Source organism: Lissotriton vulgaris, chromosome 8 (genome assembly GCF_964263255.1).
Source record: "Lissotriton vulgaris chromosome 8, aLisVul1.2, whole genome shotgun sequence".
Lineage (NCBI taxonomy): Eukaryota > Metazoa > Chordata > Amphibia > Caudata > Salamandridae > Lissotriton > Lissotriton vulgaris.
Window position 1 is genome coordinate 277,330,803 of NC_141696.1, and position 21,178 is coordinate 277,351,980.

Genomic DNA, 21,178 nt, shown 5'->3' on the forward strand with positions numbered 1-21,178 from the left:
TAGTGAGTAGTGAGTAGTAAGTAGAGTAGTGAGTAGAGTAGTGAGTAGTGAGTAGAGTAGTGAGTAGAGTAGTGAGTAGAGTAGTGAGTAGAGTAGTGAGTAGTGAGTAGAGTAGTGAGTAGAGTAGTGAGTGCAGAGTAGTGAGTGCAGAGTAGTGAGTGCAGAGTAGTGAGTAGAGTAGTGAGTAGAGTAGTGAGTAGAGTAGTGAGTAGAGTAGTGAGTGCAGAGTAGTGAGTAGAGTAGTGAGTAGAGTAGTGAGTAGTGAGTAGAGAGTAGAGTAGAGAATAGAGTAGAGAGTAGAGTAGTGAGTAGAGTAGTGAGTAGAGTAGTGAGTAGTGAGTAGTGAGTAGTGAGTAGTGAGTAGAGTAGTGAGTAGAGTAGAGAGTCGAGTAGAGAGTAGAGTAGTGAGTAGAGTAGAGAGTAGCGTAGAGAGTAGAGTAGTGAGTAGAGTAGTGAGTAGAGTAGTGAGTAGAGTAGTGAGTAGAGTAGTGAGTAGTGAGTAGTGAGTAGTGAGTAGTGAGTAGAGTAGTGAGTAGAGTAGTGAGTAGAGTAGTGAGTAGTGAGTAGTGAGTAGAGTAGAGAGTAGAGTAGTGAGTAGAGTAGAGAGTAGAGTAGTGAGTAGAGTAGTGAGTAGAGTAGTGAGTAGAGTAGTGAGTAGTGAGTGCAGAGTAGTGAGTGCAGAGTAGTGAGTGCAGAGTAGTGAGTGCAGAGTAGTGAGTAGAGTAGTGAGTGCAGAGTAGTGAGTAGAGTAGTGAGTAGTGAGTGCAGAGTAGTGAGTAGTGAGTAGAGTAGTGAGTAGAGTAGTGAGTAGTGAGTGGAGTAGTGAGTAGTGAGTGCAGAGTAGTGAGTAGAGTAGTGAGTAGTGAGTAGTAAGTAGAGTAGTGAGTAGAGTAGTGAGTAGTGAGTAGAGTAGTGAGTAGAGTAGTGAGTAGAGTAGTGAGTAGTGAGTAGAGTAGTGAGTAGAGTAGTGAGTGCAGAGTAGTGAGTGCAGAGTAGTGAGTGCAGAGTAGTGAGTGCAGAGTAGTGAGTAGAGTAGTGAGTAGAGTAGTGAGTAGAGTAGTGAGTAGAGTAGTGAGTGCAGAGTAGTGAGTAGAGTAGTGAGTAGAGAGTAGAGTAGTGAGTAGAGTAGTGAGTAGTGAGTAGAGTAGTGAGTAGAGTAGTGAGTAGTGAGTAGAGAGTAGAGTAGAGAGTAGAGTAGAGAGTAGAGTAGTGAGTAAAGTAGTGAGTAGAGTAGTGAGTAGTGAGTAGTGAGTAGTGAGTAGTGAGTAGAGTAGTGAGTAGAGTAGAGAGTAGAGTAGAGAGTAGAGTAGTGAGTAGAGTAGAGAGTAGAGTAGAGAGTAGAGTAGTGAGTGCAGAGTAGTGAGTAGTGAGTAGTGAGTAGAGTAGTGAGTAGAGTAGTGAGTAGAGTAGTGAGTAGTGAGTAGTGAGTAGAGTAGAGAGTAGAGTAGTGAGTAGAGTAGAGAGTAGAGTAGTGAGTAGAGTAGTGAGTAGAGTAGTGAGTAGAGTAGTGAGTAGAGTAGTGAGTAGTGAGTGCAGAGTAGTGAGTGCAGAGTAGTGAGTGCAGAGTAGTGAGTGCAGAGTAGTGAGTAGAGTAGTGAGTGCAGAGTAGTGAGTAGAGTAGTGAGTAGTGAGTGCAGAGTAGTGAGTAGAGTAGGGAGTAGAGTAGTGAGTAGTGAGTAGAGTAGTGAGTAGCGTAGTGAGTAGAGTAGTGAGTAGCGAGTAGAGTAGTGAGTAGCGTAGTGAGTAGAGTAGTGAGTAGAGAGTAGAGTAGAGAGTAGAGTAGTGAGTAGAGTAGTGAGTAGAGAGTAGAGTAGTGAGTAGAGTAGTGAGTGCAGAGTAGTGAGTAGTGAGTGCAGAGTAGTGAGTGCAGAGTAGTGAGTGCAGAGTAGTGAGTAGAGTAGTGAGTAGAGTAGTGAGTAGAGTAGTGAGTAGAGTAGTGAGTAGAGTAGTGAGTAGTGAGTGCCGAGTAGTGAGTAGAGTAGTGAGTAGAGTAGTGAGTAGTGAGTGCAGAGTAGTGAGTAGAGTAGTGAGTAGAGTAGTGAGTAGAGTAGTGAGTAGCGAGTAGTGAGTAGCGAGTAGTGAGTAGAGTAGTGAGTAGAGTAGTGAGTAGAGTAGTGAGTAGCGAGTAGAGTAGTGAGTAGAGTAGTGAGTAGTGAGTAGAGTAGTGAGTAGTGAGTAGAGTAGTGAGTAGAGTAGCGAGTAGAGTAGCGAGTAGAGTAGCGAGTTGAGTAGTGAGTAGAGTAGTGAGTGCAGAGTAGTGAGTTGTGAGTAGAGTAGTGAGTGCAGAGTAGTGAGTAGTGAGTAGAGTAGTGAGTAGAGTAGTGCAGAGTAGTGAGTAGAGTAGTGCAGAGTAGTGCAGAGTAGTGAGTAGAGTAGTGAGTAGAGTAGTGAGTAGAGTAGTGAGTAGAGTAGTGAGTAGAGTAGTGAGTGCAAAGTAGTGAGTAGAGTAGTGAGTAGAGTAGTGAGTAGAGTAGTGAGTGCAGAGTAGTGAGTAGAGTAGTGAGTAGAGTAGTGAGTAGAGTAGTGAGTGCAAAGTAGTGAGTAGAGTAGTGAGTAGAGTAGTGAGTAGAGTAGTGAGTGCAGAGTAGTGAGTAGAGTAGTGAGTAGAGTAGTGCAGAGTAGTGAGTAGAGTAGTGAGTAGAGTAGTGAGTAGAGTAGTGAGTAGAGTAGTGAGTAGGACATCACAGGCAGCAGCTGTGCAAGCTTCTTACACTCACAAGGAGACCACAGGCAGCTGAGGTGCAATCTTCTCCTACTCACAAGAACGACATCACAGGCAGCAGCAGTGCAAGCTTCTTACACTCACAAGGAGACCACAGGCAGCAGAGGTGCAAGCTTCTGACACTCACAAGAAGGACATCACAGGCAGTAACGGTGCAATATTCTCACACTCACAAGGAGATCACTGGCAGTACACATCACATGAACACACTCCATAACACATAGCAACAATACATTGGCATTTACAATGCCATTAGCTCAAACTCAAATAAATCCGAGCCCGATTGCATTTCTAATGCTTGTTTCTGATCTGGTGTTAGTGGTTTTAGGACTATGGGTACTTTATCACTGCTGTTCAGTGTTAAAGTGCATGTGCTCTCTATGGTAAACGTGTAAGATTTGTCTACACCTGTTTGACGTCTTTAATTTACGTATCAGTACCTTGCAAAGGGGTATCTCATATACCCAAGGCCAGTATATTAAATGCTATTGGTGAGCTTGCAGTGCTGCTTGTGCCACCCACCAAAGTAGCCTTTCAAACCTATGTCAGGCCTCTGCCATTTCAGGACCTATGCACGCAGTTTACCGCCACTGTGACGTGGCACATAAAGTGGGTGCCACGTCTGTGACTCCCTTTTTACTACATATCAGTCACCCCTAAGATATTTTTATTTATTTATTTATTTGAGGCTTGACCCGGAGGTATCAGAGCGCTTCACATAAGGAAACAGCATGTTACAAGTTTCAAAACATGCATATTAGTTACAGCATGATTACGTAGTCAACACAAGAGTTACTAGCGAACAAGAAAATCAAGACCCAAAAAAGACCAATGAGAGTTGGGAGACCACAGGAAGGAGACAGCAGCAGAGAAACTGACAAGACATATGTCCGAAGTTAGGCTGGGTAGGTGACGGCCATAGCAGTGTGCCAGAGCCAATCTTCCCTATAGCTGTCGGAGCAGCTCCACCTGGAATCGGCCATGTGATTCATGATCAGCCGGCTTAGTGTGAAGATCAGGAAGTGACTGAAGGTCTTGAGTCCAGAGATGGGCGAGTGTTGAAGACGAGGGTGGCAGGATAGGAAAGGGAATGAGGATAGGCTGAAATGTTATAGTCAGGCAAGTTGAGTCAGCTTGATCTCATGGAGGCCAACATGGGGTCAGGCAAGATATTCTACCCCTGGTGTTCCATTCGGCTACTCCCCAGTCTCAGGTGGGTATCTACATCTTTCCGTGGCTCTCATAGCTGCAATGTGTTCAGTGTTTAATGTGTCAGTCATTAGGTCTCTGGCGGCCATCTTAAGATCAGGCACATTGTAGTTTAAGAGGTTCCCCCTGAGCTTATTGAAATTAAGCCCCTCTTAGAGCAATTAAGGTCATATAGGGCCCACGTATCTTCCTTGTGTAAAAGTGCTCATCCGATCACTTGTGCAACCCTTCATGGGTAAGGGCTTCACTCGGATCACCATTTTGAGGTCAGACATGTGGTGTTGAAGTTTAATTTTAATCAAAAGGGGCCCCCAGTGATAAGGCAGTCAAGGCGCCCCCCCCTGTGTCCCTCAGGCCCCGCTGACTGTGATGAGCTGCTTCCGCTCTTCACTCACTGGTTCAGGGCATGATCAGAAGCTTTCAGATCCTCAGATGCAAAATGGGCAATGCAGGGATGTTTGGTCATCAGCCAAGTCGGAGGATAGGAGCTTGAGCCCCGACATAAAGTCACGAAACGTCCAAGCCACACAGAGCTCTACGGAGCTGCGGCCATCTTATGAGACCACGCCCCCGTAAGCCCTAGCTAGTCCCGTAGGCCCTAGCTAGCCCTATGGGCAGGGTGCACTGTAGGTAAAAGGTAGGACATGTGCCTGAACTGTGTGGCATGTCCTGGTAGTGACAAACAACCATTTTGGTTTCTTACTACTGTGAGGCTGCCCTCCCATAGGAATGCATTGGGGATTCCCATATATGTTCTTCAGTGGTAATTTCTGACATGAGAGGAGTAGAGTGGTCAAGTTTGGTATGTTTGGAATAGTGGTAATAAATGCTTTGTAATGGTTTCCGCAGATTTGTTATCACAATTTTAGAGATTCACCTACTAGAAGTGGGAATTTCTGTGTGCTATGTGTCTTTGTGCCTGCCTGCTGTGTATTGCAAATCTGGCTTTGGAGTTTCAGGGGTTGGGGAGGTGCAGTGGCTCCAGAGGGGCTGGGTGAGTCAGGGCTAGGCTGAATATGCCAATCTGCATTTGGAGTAGTGGGAGGAGTAGCACCTAACCCTGAATAGGACTGTGCCTGCCTTCCACAATGATGGCTCCGCCTCCTAGGGTGTGTCTGGCGCCAGAGCCTGCACTAACAAAGCAGGTTGTTGTGTACTGTAAACAAAATATTAAGTGCCCCCCAGAACTGGTTTAGACCGTGCACAGCGCCCTATGCCAGGGGGAGAACAAAGAAAATATGGTGTATAAATATTGGGGCTGTGATCCCATGTAGGAGTGCTGGAGAAACTTTTGGGTACCTGCTAGAGCTGAAGGACTGCTGCTGGGTGAGGAAGAACCGCAGTGGGACCCAGCTGCTGTCTCCTGGGGGTCCCTACGGGCTGGCGTGCCTGTGCCCTGCTCTGCCCATCTGAACTAGGGACCTTGTGCCTCGTGAGCGCTGCATTAATTATTTTTCCTTGGACCCCGAGAAGGAGGCTCCGACTTTGCAGCTGGTAGGGTGCTGTCACGCGGTGGCAGAAGAGCCACAGACCAGGAAGCCAGGAGGCTGTTGCCTGGTTGTGGGCGGGGCTCCCGTGTTGGTGCTTCTAAGAGCCTGGGGAGGGGGCTTCAACTTTGCCCAGTAAGAGTTTGTGATGAGCACTCTTTCGTTACATTTTCCTGAGCCCGAGAAGAGGGTTCTGGCTCCGCTTGTTCCGAGCAATTAGAACGGATGTCAAGTGAAGAGAGCCTGACCTGGGGAGTGGCTGGCGGCTGGAAAGCAGAGTGTGGGGACTGGGCAGAAGCCAGGTAAGGGCTGAGCATGGTTGAGGACGTGGTCCGCACACAAAGGAGAGACGCTGCTGAGCCTGAATCTAGGCGGGAGCCTACCCCGCGTTCATGGGCGCAAAAGGAGGAACGGAGCCTTGCAGGCTCACCCGACTCCTAGGAGGGACCGGAGCCTCGCATGTTCCCTGCTGAAGTCCTCGATTTCCCAGTTACCTGAGGAGAAGCACCAGTGAGTGGGGTCTGTACAAGTGCACTGTGGTGCCCGGGGTATGCTTACAGCGACACCACCAGATAGCGGGTAGCTGCAAATGGGGGTGAGGAGCCCCGGTCAGAGGGGCTCACAAAGGCACACTGTTGGTGCTGGCTTGTTTCACAGCTGTGCCACTGGATTGCGGGCAGCTGCAATTTGGTGGGCATTTAGTGTGTTTGGAGAGACACGCATGAGTTGTACCTTCACCGCCACTTTGGTACAGGCCAGTTGGGGGAAGTACTCTGCTGCATCAGCAGCCTGGTGGCCAGTCCAAAGACCACATGCTAGTAGAGACCTGACTTTGGGACAGAGGGCATTACGGGCAAGACGGGCCACCGCAGAAGGTCAGTTGACCTGGGGTTCATCCTGTGTTTTGGTGGGGCATTAGGCCCTGAGGTAATATGTACACCTAACTAGTGTTACTGTGGTGCACTGGTAATTTAGGATGTATGCCTAACTAGAGGGGTGTTTTCTGCTTGGATTAGGCGCATGACCTATTCATCCAGAAATCCCATTTCTAACATTGGCATTCAGCGGTGAGGATAGGACTTGCGTTTGCGCAGTACCACAACGACACCTGGTTGCAATACAAACGCTATAGTTTAGACTAATTACATGTTTGGGATTCTTTCTCCTGATATTTATTTCTCCTGAAAGTGTCACTTTGAATTGTGTTTTATGCTCTTCTAAATTTTGGGTGACACCCCGTAAGTTTCAGTCATGTCTTACCTCGGTGATCCAGCAATTGTAACGGAAAGTGAAATGAAATTAAATGAAATGAAAAAGAAACTTGATTAAGCGCACTGCGGCCAAGCGGCTTCCTGGCGCTGGAGACTCATCCAGGCTCACAGAGGGAACCTAAGGGGACTAGCTGGGGAATTCCTGATAGAACAGAAAAGTTTTGAGGGCCTTGCGAAAGTGGGTGTAGATAGGGATGGAGCGTATGGAAAGAGGGAGACTGTTCCAGAACCGGGGGGCCAGAACCGAGAATCGGGTGCCCCCTGTGCGTGATTTACGGAAACGAGGGACGTGGAGAAGGGAAAGTGATGAGGAGCGGAAAGTGCGGCTGGGGGCGTGGGAGGCGATGAGAGAATTGATGAAGAGAGGGGCGGAATGAGCGTGCGCCCGAAAGGCCAAGCAGGCTAGTTTGAAGTAGGATCTGAGATGAACAGGGAGCCAGTGTAGGGACTTGAGTGCAGGGGTGATGTGAGAAGATTTGGGTAGACGGAGGATAAGGCGGGCCGCTTGGTTTTGAATAGCCTGGAGGCGGCGAATTTCATAGGCAGGGATGCCTACGTACAGGCCATTCCCGTAGTCCAAGCGGGAGATGATAAGGGCCATAACGATGCTTTTCAGGGCATCTACAGAAAAAAAACGGGAAATCTTACGGATTAAACGAAGAGACAAGAAACAGGAAGACACAATGGAACTGATTTGGACATGCATGGACAGGTCGTGGCTGACCTTGATGCCCAGGGTCCGAACGGAGGAAACCGGTGAGGGAGGGGGACCAAAGGAGAGGGGCCAGTGTAGCGGGGACCAGGGATTAGAAGGAACACCCGTGAGGACAAGCTCTGTCTTGTCCGGATTGAGCTTCAAGTGATTGAAGCTCATCCACTGAGAAATAAAGACTAAAGTGGAGCAGAACTTGGGAAGGGAGTCAGAAGGGGACGAAAGATCAAAGACTAACTGGAGGTCATCTGCGTAATTATACACAGAGACCCCCAGCTCGAGAAGAGAAGAGATAAGAGGGCGGATGTAAAGATTAAAGAGAAGAGGGGAGAGGGAGGAACCCCACAGGTAACCGGACGATGGGGAGCGGAAAAACCGGAGAGGTGAACTGCTTGCGACCTGCCTTGAAGGAAGGACGTGATCCAAGAAAAGGCAGTGCCCTGGATGCCCGCTGCGCTGACACGATCGAGAAGGATGGCATGATCGACCGTGTCAAACGCAGCGGACAAATCGAGGAGGACCAGAGCTTGGGGGAGGTTGCTGTCAGCTTTCCCCTTTGAGTTCATCCAGGAAAGCAAGGACCACTCCCTCAGTGGAGTGGCCTGGGCGAAAGCCCGCCTGGTGGGAGGCCAAAAGATGATTCTCCTCGATATAGGTGGACAAGCAAGATGTAACATGGCTTTCAAGGATCTTCCCCAGATAAGGGAGCAAAGAGATAGGCCTGAAATTAGATGAGAGAGAGAGATCTAGACCAGGTTTTTTAAGAATTGGGAGAACTATAGCAGATTTGAATGAAGAAGGGACAGAACCCAAAGCCAGAGAAGCATTAAGGAAAGTGAGAGGAGGGACGGGACAACTAGTGAAGAGTGTTCTGAGAATCCGTGCAGGAGCACAGTCCGCCGGAGAACCAGACTTAACCCTAACAAGCAAGTCAAGGAAAAGCTCAGAAGAAATGGGTTGAAAATGATCCAAAGAAGAGGAAGACAGAGGAAGGGAACCAGAGAGTTCAGGATGAGGCACAATGGGGATGTTGGCCTTGATGTTAATGATCTCGTCAATGAAATAATCATTCAGTGAAGAACAGAGAATTTGAGATGGAACGAGAGACGTGCAGGTGCGATCGGAAGTGGCGAGATTATGGACTAATGAGAAGATTTCTCGGGATTTATTGGCAGAGAGGGCCACTCTCTCAATGAAGTATTTGGTTTTAGCCACTAAAATGGCTCTTTTGTAGTCGTTGAGGAGAGCTTTATATTTGAGGCGGAGAGTGGGGCAGTAGTTCCGTCTCCAATGGCGTTCCGAGCGCCTAAGATCTAGTTTAAGAACTTTAAGATCGCTGGTAAACCATTTATGCGCGTCATAGGGACGGACGGATTTGACCTTCTTGAGCGGGGCAAACTGGTCGCAGAAGGAAGAGAGCCAGGTGCTGATGGCATCTGCCTGACTTTCCAAGGACAGGTCAGTCAGGTCAGGGGCAGAAGAGGCCAAAGAAGACAAAAGAGAGTTGAGGTCGGTCTGGTTCCAAAGTGCATTTAATATAAGGATGTTGCATAGGTATACTGTGAAGGACCTAAAGAGGTTCAGTCAGGATCTTGGGTATCACGTAAGTAAGTCAGCCAGGAAGGTGGAACTGCAGGGGGCCGTGTTGGCCTGTTGAATATCCAAAAAACAGTTGAGAGAGGAGTCTGGGAAGGAGGACCCTGAGATCAATGAGGTCTCTGAGAGGGAGGGTCTCCGATCAGCACCACTAGAGGGCAGTGGCCCTGGAGAGTTTGAGCAGGAGGGAGAAAATGACAGGGCAGGGATGTCAGTTGATAGTGAGGACCCCGTAGAGAGGAATTCCCCTGCTGAGTCCAGTGCCGGGATCAGTACCCCATCCCTTCCCCTGTCCCCAGAGGAGTGACTGGATAGGAGGGAAGAAAGTGAACATCACCTGGCTTTCGATAGGCTCAGGTTGGAGCTAGTGCAGCTGGGTGTGGAGGAGAAAAAGCTAGAGACTGAAAGTGTCTTAGAGCAGGAGAGGATGGCAGAGGCAGAGAGAGCCTTTGCCAGAGAAAAGCTAGTTCTTGAGGATATGTTCCCTGAGTGTAGTTTGAGTGGTCTGGATTCACCAGTGAGGGTGGGGTCCAGTGGTGGCAGCAATAGAGAGTCCAGTGTAGGAAGTACCTCGTCCAGACCCCACAGCGTGGTACCTAGTTCAGAGGAAGAGGGTGTCACACTTGAAGGGTATAGGTTGAGGTTCAGGGGCAGTAGGAAACTGTCTCACCAGTCTTGGGGGGAATTTGTGGATGAATGTTGTGATGCACTGGAAGGTTGGGTGATGGGTAGCACGGCAAACAATTTTGAAGGGCTGTTCAATCTGATTGTCAGAGAACACATGTTCCATTGTTTTATAGGGTTACGCCAACACCTGTTGGAGTGCGAGTTTGATGATCCCAGGGAGCTTGCACAGAAGGCAGACCTCTGGGTGAGTGCCAGAGGGTCAGGAAAGGCATTTGGGAGTGACCCTAAGGGGAGTGGCTCAGGTATTTCCCGACCAAGAGTGTTGGGAAATGTTCTTAGTAGCATAGATAGGTCCCGGTGTAGTCGGAGGGCTCTAGGGACTCAGGTCCTGTCTCCAAAGAGAAGGAGTGGGAATGGGATGTGCTCAAGGGGCTCGAAACCAAGTCTCAGGTCCTGGAGGGTTCCCTAAGGGAACACCAGGTGGGGAGCCAAGGCTGTATTGGTTGGCCATCCCTTGAGGGGATCGCCTAGTGTCAGGAGAACTTTGAGTGCCTGTAAGCTGAGCTCCATCAGTTCTGGTGTCTGGCGGTGCCACTCCTGAGTGGGGGGTGCAGAAGTCCAGATGGAGGGGTGAGAGGGGGATGCTGTCCCTAGTGGGAGAACCAGTGGGTCAGTGGCTAGCCATAAGAGTTGAGCCTCCTAGGAGTGATCATGGTAACACCACTTCTGTCCTGGGGGTCTTCGTGCACTGTCAGATGGACAGGGTTTGGGAGATCAGCAAGAGGCAGACTGTCACACAACACATGAGTTATGTGTTACCCATGGGGGGGCATGCGTGCGGCCGAGGAAGTCCTGGTGTGCCAGACGGGTGCTCAGCCACAGGGTTTAGTCCCTGGGTTGGGAAGACAGGTTCAAAAGGTTATGCCTAACCTGGAGGGAAGGACATCAGTAAGCAGTGTCCCCACTGTTTTTTCTTCTTGGAGTACTACTCCAGGTGGGAGGGTGCAGGACTCTGGAAAGGGGTGCAGAGATAGGGAGTCCTTGCTTCTGACCCCAGTTCAACCTGAGGATTTGGCCCTTAGGCTGGGAGACCAGTTGCAGGGTGAAGATCCTGAACTGGTGGGAGAATTGTGTGGGAGGGCCGATTCCAGCATCCTGACAGGTTTTGTTTTTGAGTGTGCCTCTCTTAGGATGAGAGTGTGGAGCCCCAGAAGGAGCCTCACCCTTGACTCCTGATCACCCTGAGGGTGCAGACCCAGGGTTGAGGGATAAGTGGCAGTAAAGGACTGCACTGATGAGAGGTAGAGTGGAAAATGGATACTATGTACCTGGGGCTACAGCCCCCCACTCTGTGAAATGGCAAGGACCAGAGACATCTGGATGGCCTAGGGCCTGGTCCTGGCCGTGGCCAGCTAGGGAGTCCCAGTGGGGTAGCTTAGTTGGTCCTGGGAGCTTAGACAGAGGGAAAAACATGGGTTCAGATTGGCATAGAACTGGAGTGTGCCCCTGCAGTTGAGGGCCCGCGTCTGTGTTCTATCAACCAAGTATGGAAGCCCATCAAGGTATTGATTGGTCTACCCTGGCTCTGGGCTGGAAGGGGGTTTTGTTGGACTTGGCCCTTTTTGCAGGGTCATCCCTGAACTTTTTGCCTTCCTCCTGGTATTTTTCCTGACCTGGTGTTGGTGGTTTTAGGACTCTGGGCACTTTATCACTGCTGTTCAGTGTTAAAGTGCATGCGTTGTCTATGGTAAATGTGGTAAGATTGGTCTACACCTGTTTGGCGTATTTAATTTACCTATCAGTCCCTTGTAAAATTGTATCTCATATACCCGGGGCCAGTAAATTAAATGCTACTGGTAGGCTTGCGCCACCCACCAAAGTAGCCTTTCAAACCTGCCTCAGACCTCTGCCATTGCAGGGCCTGAGCGCGCTGTTTACTGCTGCTTAGACGTGGCACATACAGTGGGTGCCACGTCTGTGACTCCCCTTTTACTACATATCAGTCACCCCTAAGGTAGGCTCTAGCCCGCCCTATGGGCAGGATGTGCTGTAGGTAAAAGGTAGGACATGTGCCGTAACTGTGTGGCATGTCTTGTTAGTGACAAACAGCCATTTTGATTTCTCAAAACTGTGAGGCTGCCCTCTCATAGGAATGCGTTGGGGATTGCTTCAGTGGTAATTCCTGACATGAGAGGAGTAGAGTAGTCAAGTTTGGTATGTTTGGAATAGTGGGAATAAATGCTGCATAATGGTGTCCACAGATTTATTATCACTATTTTAGAAATGCCACTTTTAGAAGTGGGCATTTCTGTGTGCTATGTGTTTTTGTGCATGCCTGCTGTGTATTGCATGTCTGCCTCTGAATTGGTGCTGGGGTGGTGCAGTGGCTCCAGAGGGGCTGGGCGAGTCAGTGCTAGGCTGCATAGGCCAATCCGCATTTGGAGTAGTGGAAGGAGTAGCACCTGACCCTGAAGAGGATGTGCCTGCCTTCCACAATGCTGGCTCCTCCCCCCTGTGGTATGTCTGGTGCCAGAGCCTACACTAACAAAGGAGGTTGTTGTGCACTGTATATAAAATAATATGTGCCCCCAGAACTGTTTTAGACTGGGCACAGAGCCCTATGCCAGGGGGAGAACAGATAACATAGGGTGTATAAATATTGGGGCTGTGAGCCCATGTAGGGGTGCTGGAGAAACCTTTGGTTACCTGCTGGAGCCGAAGGACTGCTGGGCAAAGAGGAACTGCTGTGGGTCCCAGCTGCTGTCTCCTGGGGGAGACGGGGCCTCGTAGGCTCACCTGATGCCGAGGAGGGACCAGAGTCTCCTGGGCTCCCTAATGAAATCCTCGATTTCCCGGTTACCTAAGGAGAAGCCCCTGTGAGTGGGGCATGTACAAGCGCACTGTGGTGCCCGGGGTATGCTTACAGCTACACCACCAGATCACGGCTAGCTGTAAACGAGGAGGAGAAGCCCCTGTGAGGGGGCACACAAAGGCACACTGTTGGTGCTGGCTTGTTTCACAGCTGTGCTGCCGGATTGCAGGCAGCTGCAATGTTGGGGGCATTTAGTGTCCATGGAGAGACATGTGTGAGTTGCAACCTCGCCCCCTCTTCGGTACAGGCCTATTGGTGGCAGAACTCTGCTGTTTTGGCAGCCTGTTGGCCGGTCCAAAGGCCACATGCTAGCAGATCCTTGACTTTGGGGCAGAGGGCATTATGGGGAAGCCCAAGACGGGCCCCAGAGGAAGCCATCCTACATTTTGGTGGGGTATAAGGGCCTGAGGTGATGTGTAAACCTTACTAGTGTTACTGTGGTGCAATGGTAATTTAGGATGTATGCACAATTAGAGTGGTGGTTTCTGCCTGGCTCAGGCACATGCCAAATCCCATTTCTAACAGAATGGTCCTGAGGAAAGTAATTGCATCTTCCCAAGAGGGCACAATTCAGGCAGAAATATGTTAGCCTATCTCATTTGGTCCATTTTAGCCCTGCCCATGGGCTCATGTTTGACCCCTCTGCACTTTTGTTATACCTCTCCTAGAACACTTATATAGGGATCCCCTCCTATATCATCCCCTTATGATGAGGATGTTTGTATCTCAAACTATCATATTTTCTTGACAGAGACAGTGAGAGATACAGAGACTCAATGAATCACATTTGAGACAAAATGAAAACTGTCTTCTTTAAAACAGAAAAGAGTCTATCAAGACGGGGAAATGGAGAGTGATGATTGCAAAGGGTTCATCAGTTCACCCAGTAATGAGGTGATGACTATGAAAAGTACCTAACATCTTCCCATTCTCGTATCACTCTAGATGTCTGGTATATATTGTGTGGAATATTAGGTGAGATATCTGGGTCTGTTTAGATGTAGTTGTCTCACAGGATAACAAAGGTAACTATAGAAGATCACCAGTTGTGAAAATGATAAGATTGCCAGCAAAGGGTACAGTAGAAATTGTATTGCTCTCCCAAGGTAACAGAGACAATTGCTTAAGAAAGAATTGGAGAGACACTAAAGAGTATCTGAATAATTCAGCGAAGCTACTATGCAGAGTGGTAAAATGTAGAAATCATAAAAAGGCAAACAATGGAAGATCTTAGAGGGTCAGCTAATGTTGGAAAGATGATTACATTTGTTGAGATAGTAGAGATCCTTATAACTAGCTTGCAGTAGCGTGTTATCACCTTGTCAATTCACAGGGGCTTTTAAAGGGCGCTATTAACCGTGAGGGTCTCAAGGCGCGGGGTGCAGTTGAAAAGCCAAGTCTTGAGGCTCTTCTTGAAGGTGTGCAGGGTAGGGAAACGTGTGATGTTGACTGGGAGCTCGTTCCAGGCCTTGGCTGCGACGTAGGAGAAGGCTCTTCCACCTGCTCTGGTTCTATGGATGCGCAGGGTCTCTGGTAGGGTGAGGTCGGCGGAGGAGATCTTTCTATTGGGTGCCTGGAAAGAGATTCTTTGGTTGAGGTAGTTGGGTCCGATGTTGTGCAGGGATTTGTAGGCGTGGGTGAGTAGCTTGAAAGTTACTCTCTTCTCGATGGGGAGCCAGTGGAGGTCTTGCAGGTGTTGGGTCATGTGCTCATGTCGTGGGGTGCAGAGGACGAGTCTGGATGTGGTGTTGTGGATGGTCTGGAGTTTGTGAAGCAGGGATTTGTTGATTCCTGCGTAGAGGGCTTTTCCATAGTCCTGTCTGCTAGTGATGAGTGCGTGGGTGACAGTCTTTATGGGTTCAGGGGGAACCCACTTGAAAGTATGCATGTGTTAGCTAAATGCCTCTGATTTGTTTTTGATATTTAACACAAACTTTATTGCATTTTTGTTATGGTAAACAGTAGACATTACAGCAGAACTGTGTCCATCATGTGAGCATATACAGTATAGTGCAGTCTATAACACATTTAACATACTATAGATATTGTCCCTCAGGTTGACTCATTTCAGAGAATATACAATAAGAAACCAAGGACAAAATATAAGGAATTAAAACATCCACCCCACTCAGATACTAAACCAAAATAGAACCCCAATGCGTCACCTGAGAGCCATAACTATGAAAAGAAAGGGGGAAGTGTCAATGCGGGTGTAGTGCAATATATTCATGGACTTAGAGAATGTTGGTGGTGAAAGACCTTTTACACACGTAATCCAACTAGGTATAATCACTTCTGGACCAATAGATAAAATCTCATTGTGAGCTTGAAACCCCTCTAGGATCTGGATCGTGTGCTTTAAAGCTCTCCAATAGCATATTCCATTCCAAAGAAATTGGTGATTTGCGGAGTCCCCTATATTCCTCCCACCTCAGAAAGGTCCCAGCGATGAAGTTCATCCCATAATCTTTGGGCCAAACGGGACTTCCAGCATCTGGTGAGAAGGCGCTTCATCAACAATAGTGCCAGGTTTGTGAATTGCACCCTTACTTTGGAACCTCTAGGACTCATGGGCAACGCCAGTATACAACGCTCCATGGTATCCCATCTGGCTTGGCCTGTGACCTCACCCAGCACTATGGCTACTCCTGCCCAGCATTCTGATAACTGTGGGCAGGCCCATTGCATGTGGAGCATGTCCGCTCCCTCCACCCAGCAATAGAGGCATACCGAGGACGCAGCAGGGTTTATCACGTTGACTTTATGGGGTGTTAAGTATGCTTTGAGTAGAATGGCAAATTGAATACATTTAAATCTCAAACTGTAAGACACATTTTTAGGGTATCCCAGCAGACTCACCCATTCCTTGTCAGAGAGTGCTCTGGCTAAGTTAGTCTACCACCTCTCCATCAGTGTTGTAAGTGGTGTCATAAGATGGTCTTTGAGGTCTTTATATAGCCATCACACCAGGTGTTGACCATGCCCCATTGTGTGCACTGCCCCCAGTAGCTCATGAGCAAATGGATCATGATCATCACCTGCCCAATGATTATGCACGTATCGCAGGACGGCGGCTTGAGTTAGGAAGAGGGTGTCCGGGAAGTTGTGTGTGTGTATGAAATCTTTGTGTGTCATAAAAAGCTTTCTGTAAACAGGTCACCCACCGTGGTGATCCCTTCTCATTCCCAGGGTGCAAGCCTCTTACTCGTTAAGGTGCCTCAGGTGCTAGAGAGGCCTTGTAGAGGTATGTTGGGTGCGTAAGGTGCCCAACCCGAGGAATAACTCATCACTATCTTCCAGTATGTCTGCGCAGTGTGTAATTGTAACATATGTGTGGGCATCATCAGGATGCCTGGGCACTGCAGATGGTGCAGCTGGCCGTGCTCTAATTGCGTCACAGTAAAATCTATTGCAAACAGATCATGGGCAGTGAGCCAGTATGACAACCACTGCAGTTGCCCAGCTATACAGTACACCTTAAAATCGGGAGCCCCCAGTCCTCGCTTATCCGTTGCAAGTTGGAGTTTTGCTAAGCTGACTCTACGAAGTCCCTGTCCACATATCAGATCAGTCAGTACAGTGTTGAGTTTTCGGAAGAACCCTGCAGGATTTACAATTGGTACATTCACAGAATGGTATAGAAGGCGTAGCAACATCACCATTTTGGCAAGTGCCAGCCGTCCAGACATGGACAGGGGCAGCATAGTACAAAAGTCCACCTTTCATTTGAGCACTGCAATTGTGCATAAAAGGTAGCCTTCTAACAAGTCGGGGCTATATCTGTATATCTGAATCCCGAGGTACCGAAAGGTGAAAGGGGCTACTGGGATAATGTATTCCTCATAGTACAGGGTGGGCTCTTCACACGTGCCGACAAAGGAGGAGGCACAAGATTTGTCCACATTGATGCGGAGGCCAGAAAGGGTCCCACAGGTAGACAACAACTAGGCAATTTCTATCTGCACTTCTTGGATATCTTTGAAATACAAGATCATACTGCCTGCATATAGTGAAACTGTATGGACTGTGTTACCCACTGGAATCTCTCTATGTCCCGCTTCCTGTCTAATTCTATGTGCTATGGGTTCAATCGTAAGTATAAACAGAAAGGGGGAATGAGGGCAACCCTGCCTGGTGCCTCGCCATACTTGGTAGGATTGGGACGAATGGGGACCTGTTCTAGCCCGAGCCGTGGGAGTAAAATAGAGTATCTTGACCCATCGGATGTAGGCCTGAGGCATCCCGAATCGGGTCATGGTGGAGAGCATGAAGTCCCAGTCTAATTAACCAAACGCCTGTCGGATGTCCAATGAGAGACAACCAACATGAGGATAAAGGTCTCGCCTGTCATCCATGATCTGGAACAACTGCCTGATATTTAATGAGGCATTTAGGCAAGGCATAAACCCCCACTGAACAGTGTGTACTAAATGAATTCCTGTGGGGCCTTCCTGGATTTCAGTAAGGATGTGACCAGAGATTCTTTAATGGAGGAGTGAAGGAGGCATGTGTCTAGGAATGGGTGTACAATTTATTTTACTATGGGATCAATTGAGCAGAGTAAGTAGCGTAGAATTCCACCAGGAGTCCATTGGATACTGGTGTTTTCTTATTTGCCAATTCCTTTGGCCCTCTCCAATTTAATTTGCCATAATAGGAGCAGAAAGGTCCTCCCTATCTGCAGCTTGCACCCTAGGAAGCTGCGCCCCTGAAGGATCCCCATCAGCTCTGGAGGGTGAGGAGAGGGGTGTGCAGAGGATCATTCTGTGTAGTAATCCCAAAATGCTGTATTAATCTCAAATTGTGTGACCACTGTTCCCTGGGATGGGGTATCAACTGCTAGGATCGGTGAGGGGGAGAGGTCTGGACGTATCATATGCTTTAAGAGCATGCCTGATCTGCAAAATGCCTTTGATAAGTCCAACAACAAGGACTAATAGCATCTCAAGTGAGTCTCGGAGAAATGCACTCATTATATCTCTGGCAAAAATAGAAGCCACAGTATAAGTCAAATGTTGGGAATTTACATGCCTGGAGTTGCTGATAGGTAGACAGAATAAAGTAAATCCACTCTTTTCTTACATTAAAATGACCTTTCCGATTATGTGGTGAATGGAAGCAGGTACACAAGAATCGAAGGGATCCCAATTATACCAATGAGAAGACTAGGACTGTCTAATGCAAAGTAGATAGGAAAGAGTTTGAACTAACAGAATACAAAAACGTTGCCTTAAGGCTGAGTTCTCTCTCAACAAGTCCTAAATATTATATGAAAGAACAACTTTGGTGAATGACAAGCAAAGATAACAGCATGCCTTTCCTGACACGTTTCAAACTCAATGTCCTTTCTCAAAAGCAGCATGCATAGCAGCAATGTTCACTCTGTTGATTCTACAATTTAAATTTCCCCAATTAAGTACATCCTGCCCATGTGGGCCTCTCAAACTGCATCACGGGAATTGGAGTCCAAATTACACCATAGTGTGTCGGAAATGAATGAACATGCTCTATTTTTAAATTGCATGTTTTTCTCTCAGCTCTCCAATATTTCATCTGCATGCCATGGACCTGTTACATCATGCAATGGTGCTCCTCCAAACCTGGCCGGCCGGATTAATCTCTCCCAAAAAGCTGCCTTCAGGCGGAGTGCACTCTCAACAAGTCTTTAAGATATGAACGAACAACTTCGGTAAATGACAAGCAAAGATAACAGCATGCCTTGCCTGACGCGCTTCAAACTCAATGTCGTTCTCAAAGGCAGCATGCATAGCACCAATGTTCATTCTGTTGATTCTCTAATTTAAATTTCCCAATTAAGTACATCCCGCTCATGTGGGCCTCTCAAACTGCATCACGGGAATTGGAGTCCAAATTACACCATAGTTGGTCGGAAATTAATGAACATGCTCTATTTTTAAATTGCATGTTTTTCTCTCAGCTCTCCAATATTAAAAAAAACAGAAATTGTTCCAAAAATAACGCCCCAATTGTTGCTCCAAATGTGGCTGCCTTTCATCTGCACGCCACAGACTTGATACATCATGCAATGGTGCTCCTCCACGACCATATTAATCTCTCCCAAAAAGTTGCCTTCAGGCGGAGTGCACTCTCAACAAGTCTTTAACAATAATATAATTATATATATATATATGAAACATAAAAAATATTAACAAATCAACCACAAATAAGTAAATACAATACAAAAATAATTAAATAAAAAAATCTATAAAATCAAAAAAGAGATGTTTATTAAAAATATTATAGGAAATATATAAACAAATGATATAAAATTAAACAAATAAGCAAATTGTCATAATGATATATTTTAACAATATTAAGGAAAGTAGCGAAATCGGAAAATAATATATAGACTATTCTCACTCCAGTTTATGCAATAGTAGTGAAAGCGTAGACTTTCAGATGGGCTACATGTACTATTTCCACCTCAGTCTGTGCAACAGGAAGGAAGCACTGGACTTCGGAAGGGTAAGATTTATTACTCCCACTTCAGTCTGTGCAACAGTATGGGAAAGCTTTGGACTTCGATGGTGTAAAATGAACTATTCCCACTCCAGTCTGTGCATAAGTAGGGCAAGCATTGCACTTCGGGAGGGTACAAATTACTATACCCACTCCAGTCTGTGCAAAAGTACAGAAAGCATTGGACTTTGGAAGGGTTATTTTTACTATTCCCACTCCAGTCTGTGCAATAGTTGGGAACACTTCACTTCAAACACATACCATATTTGAATAACCCTATTAATTTACAACAAATATCATACCCTTATGTAAACATTATTAATTAACCCCAAAAAATTATATATGTAAAAATAAAAAAACAATAAACAATTACATGATTATTTAACAATTTAATAATTATCAATTTAAAAACCTATATTTATGTATTACTTAATTAACACTAAACCCCCACAAACTTAGCGGCTCACATTTAAAATGTAACTAAAATAAATAAGTATATCACAATTAACATAATTAATATCAATTAAATAATGAATGCATTAATATTTAATTGTTAATTAATTATTACTTAATTAACTTCCCACCCTATAGCCCTACAAACCCAGCAGCTCGAGCCTAATATATAACTAAGAAGAATGGCCACCAATGTCAATAGCTGTCCATACAGAGTAACCTCCAACACCACAGAACATTCCTCTGAATCAATCTGAGAGTACAGCACTATGTAAGGAACTCCTGGTGTCACCCATATCTGAACTCCTCTGGGATACTTAGAGCATATGGTACCATATGTCCCTCTGCGTCAACACCTACTCACTTTCGAGAGTTCCTCAGTTGGTAAATGAGTCTCCCAGAGACATGCTAAATTTTTGTGGAGCAATCTTAGGCATGTGTGAATCTTAAAACTTTTTGTGTGTGTCCCCATGCCCCAGATATTCTATGGGATTATTCAATAAGCCTCTAAAGCCATAGTACAATTAGGTCTAAACATGTTCCCATTTTTAAGTTCAGGCTCAATTATTACAGCTCGGCATCCATGGTTCATCCGCCGTATCAGACTCAATGAGGCTTGTTGTGTCAGATCCCTGCATTGTCATAAAAGGAAAATAATCTCCTCACATGAAAAGAAAAGAAAAACTGATAGCCACAACACACCCAATTAACTCCCTGCCCCAGACCGGCACATTAGCTTGTCCTCGTCAATCATGACACACATTAATCTTGCTGGTGTATTACGTTCATTCTGAGCTGTGCAGATGCCCAAAACATCAGGTAGTTTACATACTCCAGTTATAAGTGGTCCCATAGGCCATTACCACATTGAAAACCCCTCCTGTTCAATCAGTTCCTGGTTCAAGCACTGTTGATTCCCCACATTCACAAAGCGAGATCAGCATCTTCTCTTAAATAAACATATCAAATGATACGAAGCAGTCTAAGTTAGATCAGCCGATCAGTGGCCATCGGAGTGATCTGTGGACCACTCTGCAGTTTCTTTGGAACATCTTGCAACTAGCATTTCCTGAGATTCTGGTACCTCTGCGTCTGAGTCTTGGGCATCTGATCCTGAATTCCCATTCCTTTCTATCTCGCCTTCAACCAGAGCTCTTTCTTTTGCTGCTTGTTGCCTCCTGGAAGAGCGATTTCTTATTCTCCTTGTTGACCAGCCCCCTACCATCTCTTCAAAGTCTAGAGGAGCTATCTCCCCCTTAGATTCCAGCCAACCCCAAGCTTTTCTTGGCAAAAGAAAGAAGAGAGCTTTGTCCCATTCATCACGTTGAGCTTTCCCGATAACAGCGATGTGCTCTTGATTTTGAGTTGCCTGAGTAGCTGTTTCACTGAAGAGAAGGAATCCCGCTGCTTTTGCACATCTGTTGTGTTGTCTGGAAATATTGCAATTGTGCTATTATCTTCGCTCCGCTGGCCCTTAGCTCTGGAAATTTGAAGGATATTGCCTCCATCCTGTAAGGTATATAGTCACACCTCTACCTGCCTCAGAGGCGTTCCCAGGGATAGCAGCCTGATGGAAATCTGTAAGCACTCTCCATTGAAATGAAAGTTGAAGATTTGCCCCCGGTACTCTATCTGCCAACCAGCGTTTCATGTACAAATCCATACTTGGGCCTTCAACATTTTCAGGTAAACAAAAAGTTCTAATATTGCTACAACGTAAATGACCTTTGCATTATCCACCCTGTACCT

General features: G+C 46.9%; 1 protein-coding gene across 4 annotated transcripts in view; it reads right to left on the reverse strand.

The window, feature by feature from the left end:
* The window catches only part of CHODL (chondrolectin), a 360,473-nt gene that overhangs the window by 21,634 nt on the left and 317,661 nt on the right, over positions 1–21,178 (reverse strand). The window lies entirely within an intron of this gene.